Source organism: Arachis hypogaea, chromosome 2, assembly GCF_003086295.3.
Source record: "Arachis hypogaea cultivar Tifrunner chromosome 2, arahy.Tifrunner.gnm2.J5K5, whole genome shotgun sequence".
Taxonomy (NCBI): Eukaryota; Viridiplantae; Streptophyta; class Magnoliopsida; order Fabales; family Fabaceae; genus Arachis; species Arachis hypogaea.
Genome location: NC_092037.1, coordinates 28,288,676 through 28,296,518, shown reverse-complemented (window position 1 = coordinate 28,296,518; position 7,843 = coordinate 28,288,676).

Genomic DNA, 7,843 nt, shown 5'->3' with positions numbered 1-7,843 from the left:
CATATAATTTGATATATACATAAAACTGAAGAAAAATATTTAACTTCAATAAAATACTCATTTTTAGAATTGAGAAAAATATCATGATATAACAAATTCTGGAACTTGTCTATCAAAACAACAACCAAAATTTAAGATAATAATAATATAAGTTTCGAGAAAAGCAATCAGCAATTTCACCATCCGCAGTAGCACCCAGGCAATTTCAATGATGAGAACTTCCGTGTTCAACTCCCAGCTGCGGAAAATTTTTTAGTTTCGGACCAAAATTCAACTTCCTGGCGTCTTATATTTTTATACTCACTTGTGTGAAGAACGGACGAATTTATTCATTGTTAACAATAATGGTTAGTTATTCCCATTACAATATTAATTTTGACCTTACTCTAACAAATTATTATCAAATAAGGTTTAGTATCACTAATAATGTTTAATATACTTTTACATATAATTTCATATATACATAAAACTGAAGAAAAATATTTAACTTCAATAAAATACTCATTTTTAGAATTTGAGAAAAATATCATGATATAACAAATTCTGGAACTTGTCTATCAAAACAACAACCAAAATTTAAGATAATAATAATATAAGTTTCGAGAAAAGCAATCAGCAATTTCACCATCCGTAGTAGCACCCAGGCGATTTCAATAATGAGAACTTCCGGGTTCAACTCCCGGCTGCGGAAAATATTTTAGTTTCGGACCAAAATCCAACTTCCTGGCATCTTATATTTTTATACTCACTTGTGTGAAGAACGGACGAATTTATTCATTGTTAACAATAATGGTTAGTTATTCCAATTACAATATTAATTTTGACCTTACTCTAACAAATTATTATCAAATAAGGTTTAGTATCACTAATAATGTTTAATATACTTTTACATATAATTTGATATAGACATAAAACTGAAGAAAAATATTTAACTTCAATAAAATACTCATTTTTAGAATTGGAGAAAAATATCAAGATATAACAAATTCTGGAACTTGTCTATCAAAACAACAACCAAAATTTAAGATAATAATAATATAAGTTTCGAGAAAAGCAATAAGCAATTTCACCATCCGTAGTAGCACCTAGGCGATTTCAATGATGAGAACTTCCGGGTTCAACTCCCGGCTGCGGAAAATATTTTAGTTTCGGACCAAAATCCAACTTCCTGGCGTCTTATATTTTTATACTCACTTGTGTGAAGAACGGACGAATTTATTCATTGTTAACAATAATGGTTAGTTATTCCCATTACAATATTAATTTTGACCTTACTCTAACAAATTATTATCAAATAAGGTTTAGTATCACTAATAATGTTTAATATACTTTTACATATAATTTGATATAGACTTAAAACTGAAGAAAAATATTTAACTTCAATAAAATACTCATTTTTAGAATTGGAGAAAAATATGATGATATAACAAATTCTGGAACTTGTCTATCAAAACAACAACCAAAATTTAAGATAATAATAATATAAGTTTCGAGAAAAGAAATCAGGAATTTCACCATCCGCAGTAGCACCCAGGCGATTTCAATGATGAGAACTTCCGGGTTCAACTCCCGGCTGCGGAAAATATTTTAGTTTCGCACCAAAATCCAATTTTTGGCGTCATATATTTTTATCCTCAGTTGTGTGAAGAATGAACGAATTTATTCATTGTTAACAATAATGGTTAGTTATTCCCATTACAATATTAATTTTGACCTTACTCTAACAAATTATTATCAAATAAGGTTTAGTATCACTAATAATGATTAATATACTTTTACATTTAATTTGATATATACATAAAACTGAAGAAAATATTTTACTTCTATAAAATACTCATTTTTAGAAATTGAGAAAAATATCATGATATAACAAATTCTGGAACTTGTCTATCAAAACATCAACCAAAATTTAAGATAATAATAATATAAGTTTGGAGAAAAGCAATCAGCAATTTCACCATCCGCAGTAGCACCCAAGCGATTTCAATGATAAGAACTTCCGGGTTCAACTCCCGGCTGCGGATAATTTTTTAGTTTCGGACCAAAATCCGACTTCCTGGCGTCTTATATTTTTATACTCACTTGTGTGAAGAACGGACGAATTTATTCATTGTTAACAATAATGGTTAGTTATTCCCATTACAATATTAATTTTGACCTTACTCTAACAAATTATTATCAAATAAGCTTTAGTATCACTAATAATGTTTAATATACTTTTACACATAATTTGATATAGACATAAAACTGAAGAAAAATATTTTTCTTCAATAAAATACTCATTTTTAGAATTGAAGAAAAATATCATGATATAACAAATACTGGAACTTGTCTGTCAAAACATCAACCAAAGTTTAAGAAAATAATAATATAAGTTTCGAGAAAAGCAATCAGCAATTTCACCATCCACAGTAGCACCCAGGCAATTTCAATGATGAGAACTTCCGTGTTCAACTCCCGGCTGCGGAAAATTTTTTAGTTTCGGACCAAAATCCAACTTCCTAGCGTCTTATATTTTTATACTCACTTGTGTGAAGAACGGACGAATTTATTCATTGTTAACAATAATGGTTAGTTATTCCCATTACAATATTAATTTTGACCTTACTCTAACAAATTATTATCAAATAAGGTTTAGTATCACTAATAATGTTTAATATACTTTTACATATAATTTCATATATACATAAAACTGAAGAAAAATATTTAACTTCAATAAAATACTCATTTTTAGAATTTGAGAAAAATATCATGATATAACAAATTCTGGAACTTGTCTATCAAAACAACAACCAAAATTTAAGATAATAATAATATAAGTTTCGAGAAAAGCAATCAGCAATTTCACCATCCGCAGTATCACCCAGGCGATTTCAATGATGAGAACTTCCGGGTTCAACTCCCGGCTGCGGAAAATATTTTAGTTTCGCACCAAAATCCAACTTCCTGGCGTCTTATATTTTTATACTCACTTGTGTGAAGAACAGACGAATTTGTTCATGGTTAACAATAATGGTTAGTTATTCCCATTACAATATTAATTTTGACCTTACTCTAACAAATTATTATCAAATAAGCTTTAGTATCACTAATAATGTTTAATATACTTTTACATATAATTTCATATATACATAAAACTGAAGAAAAATATTTAACTTCAATAAAATACTCATTTTTAGAATTTGAGAAAAATATCATGATATAACAAATTCTGGAACTTGTCTGTCAAAACAACAACCAAAATTTAAGATAATAATAATATAAGTTTCGAGAAAAGCAATCAGCAATTTCACCATCCGCAGTAGCACCCAGGCAATTTCAATGATGAGAACTTCCGTGTTCAACTCCCGGCTGCGGAAAATTTTTTAGTTTCGGACCAAAATCCAACATCCTGGCGTCTTATATTTTTATACTCACTTGTGTGAAGAACGGACGAATTTATTCATTGTTAACAATAATGGTTAGTTATTCCCATTACAATATTAATTTTGACCTTACTCTAACAAATTATTATGAAATAAGCTTTAGTATCACTAATAATGTTTAATATACTTTTACATATAATTTCATATATACATAAAACTGAAGAAAAATATTTAACTTCAATAAAATACTCATTTTTAGAATTTGAGAAAAATATCATGATATAACAAATTCTGGAACTTGTCTATCAAAACAACAACCAAAATTTAAGATAATAATAATATAAGTTTCGAGAAAAGCAATCAGCAATTTCACCATCCGCAGTATCACCCAGGCGATTTCAATGATGAGAACTTCCGGGTTCAACTCCCGGCTGCGGAAAATATTTTAGTTTCGCACCAAAATCCAACTTCCTGGCGTCTTATATTTTTATACTCACTTGTGTGAAGAACAGACGAATTTGTTCATGGTTAACAATAATGGTTAGTTATTCCCATTACAATATTAATTTTGACCTTACTCTAACAAATTATTATCAAATAAGCTTTAGTATCACTAATAATGTTTAATATACTTTTACATATAATTTCATATATACATAAAACTGAAGAAAAATATTTAACTTCAATAAAATACTCATTTTTAGAATTGAGAAAAATATCATGATATAACAAATTCTGGAACTTGTCTGTCAAAACAACAACCAAAATTTAAGATAATAATAATATAAGTTTCGAGAAAAGCAATCAGCAATTTCACCATCCGCAGTAGCACCCAGGCAATTTCAATGATGAGAACTTCCGTGTTCAACTCCCGGCTGCGGAAAATTTTTTAGTTTCGGACCAAAATCCAACATCCTGGCGTCTTATATTTTTATACTCACTTGTGTGAAGAACGGACGAATTTATTCATTGTTAACAATAATGGTTAGTTATTCCCATTACAATATTAATTTTGACCTTACTCTAACAAATTATTATGAAATAAGCTTTAGTATCACTAATAATGTTTAATATACTTTTACATATAATTTCATATATACATAAAACTGAAGAAAAATATTTAACTTCAATAAAATACTCATTTTTAGAATTTGAGAAAAATATCATGATATAACAAATTCTGGAACTTGTCTATCAAAACAACAACCAAAATTTAAGATAATAATAATATAAGTTTCGAGAAAAGCAATCAGCAATTTCACCATCCGCAGTAGCACCCAGGCGATTTCAAAGATGAGAACTTCCGGGTTCAACTCCCGGCTGCGGAAAATATTTTAGTTTCGCACCAAAATCCAACTTCCTGGCGTCTTATATTTTTATACTCACTTGTGTGAAGAACAGACGAATTTATTCATTGTTAACAATAATGGTTAGTTATTCCCATTACAATATTAATTTTGACCTTACTCTAACAAATTATTATCAAATAAGCTTTAGTATCACTAATAATGTTTAATATACTTTTACATATAATTTCATATATACATAAAACTGAAGAAAAATATTTAACTTCAATAAAATACTCATTTTTTGAATTTGAGAAAAATATCATGATATAACAAATTCTGGAACTTGTCTGTCAAAACAACAACCAAAATTTAAGATAATAATAATATAAGTTTCGAGAAAAGCAATCAGCAATTTCACCATCCGCAGTAGCACCCAGGCAATTTCAATGATGAGAACTTCCGTGTTCAACTCCCGGCTGCTGAAATTTTTTTAGTTTCGGACCAAAATCCAACTTCCTGGCGTCTTATATTTTTATACTCACTTGTGTGAAGAAGGACGAATTTATTTATTGTTAACAATAATGGTTAGTTATTCCCATTACAATATTAATTTTGACCTTACTCTAACAAATTATTATCAAATAAGGTTTAGTATCACTAATAATGTTTAATATACTTTTACATATAATTTCATATATACATAAAACTGAAGAAAAATATTTAACTTCAATAAAATACTCATTTTTAGAATTTGAGAAAAATATCATGATATAACAAATTCTGGAACTTGTCTATCAAAACAACAACCAAAATTTAAGATAATAATAATATAAGTTTCGAGAAAAGCAATCAGCAATTTCACCATCCGCAGTAGCACCCAGGCGATTTCAATGATGAGAACTTCCGGGTTCAACTCCCGGCTGCGGAAAATATTTTAGTTTCGCACCAAAATCCAACTTCCTGGCGTCTTATATTTTTATACTCACTTGTGTGAAGAACAGACGAATTTATTCATTGTTAACAATAATGGTTAGTTATTCCCATTACAATATTAATTTTGACCTTACTCTAACAAATTATTATCAAATAAGGTTTAGTATCACTAATAATGTTTAATATACTTTTACATATAATTTGATATAGACATAAAACTTAAGAAAAATATTTAACTTCAATAAAATACTCATTTTTAGAATTGGAGAAAAATATCATGATATAACAAATTTTGGAACTTGTCTATCAAAACAACAACCAAAATTTAAGATAATAATAATATAAGTTTCGAGAAAAGAAATCAGGAATTTCACCATCCGCAGTAGCACCCAGGCGATTTCAATGATGAGAACTTCCGGGTTCAACTCCCGGCTGCGGAAAATATTTTAGTTTCGCACCAAAATCCAATTTTTTGGCGTCATATATTTTTATACTCAGTTGTGTGAAGAATGAACGAATTTATTCATTGTTAACAATAATGGTTAGTTATTCCCATTACAATATTAATTTTGACCTTACTCTAACAAATTATTAGCAAATAAGGTTTAGTATCACTAATAATGTTTAATATACTTTTACATTTAATTTGATATATACATAAAACTGAAGAAAAATATTTTACTTCTATAAAATACTCATTTTTAGAAATTGAGAAAAATATCATGATATAACATATTCTGGAACTTGTCTATCAAAACATCAACCAAAATTTAAGATAATAATAATATAAGTTTGGAGAAAAGAAATCAGCAATTTCACCATCCGCAGTAGCACCCAGGCGATTTCAATGATGAGAACTTCCGGGTTCAACTCTCGGCTGCAGATAATTTTTTAGTTTCGGACCAAAATCCAACTTCCTGGCGTCTTATATTTTTATACTCACTTGTGTGAAGAACGGACGAATTTATTCATTGATAACAATAATGGTTAGTTATTCCCATTACAATATTAATTTTGACCTTACTCTAACAAATTATTATCAAATAAGCTTTAGTATCACTAATAATGTTTAATATACTTTTCATTTAATTTGATATATACATAAAACTGAAGAAAAATATTTTTCTTCAATAAAATACTCATTTTTAGAATTGAAGAAAAATATCATGATATAACAAATACTGGAACTTGTCTGTCAAAACATCAACCAAAATTTAAGATAATAATAATATAAGTTTCGAGAAAAGCAATCAGCAATTTCACCATCCGCAGTAGCACCCAGGCAATTTCAATGATGAGAACTTCCGTGTTCAACTCTCGGCTGCGGAAAGTTTTTTAGTTTCGGACCAAAATCCAACTTCCTGGCGTCTTATATTTTTATACTCACTTGTGTGAAGAACGGACGAATTTATTCATTGTTAACAATAATGGTTAGTTATTCCCATTACAATATTAATTTTGACCTTACTCTAACAAATTATTATCAAATAAGGTTTAGTATCACTAATAATGTTTAATATACTTTTACATATAATTTGATATAGACATAAAACAGAAGAAAAATATTTAACTTCAATAAAATACTCATTTTTAGAATTTGAGAAAAATATCATGATATAACAAATTCTGGAACTTGTCTATCAAAACAACAACCAAAATTTAAGATAATAATGATATAAGTTTCGAGAAAAGCAATCAGCAATTTCACCATCCGCAGTAGCACCCAGGCGATTTCAATGATGAGAACATCCGGGTTCAACTCCCGGCTGCGGAAGATATTTTAGTTTGGCACCAAAATTCAATTTTTTGGCGTCTTATATTTTTATACTCACTTGTGTGAAGAACGGACGAATTTATTCATTGTTAACAATAATGGTTAGTTATTCCCATTACAATATTAATTTTGACCTTACTCTAACAAATTATTATCAAATAAGGTTTAGTATCACTAATAATGTTTAATATACTTTTACATATAATTTCATATAGACATAAAACTGAAGAAAAATATTTAACTTCAATAGAATACTCATTTTTAGAATTGGAGAAAAATATCATGATATAACAAATTCTAGAACTTGTCTATCAAAACAACAACCAAAATTTAAGATAATAATAATATAAGTTTCGAGAAAAGCAATCAGCAATTTCACCATCCGCAGTAGCACCCAGGCGATTTCAATGATGAGAACATTCGGGTTCAACTCCCGGCTGCGGAAGATATTTTAGTTTCGCACCAAAATCCAATTTTTTGGC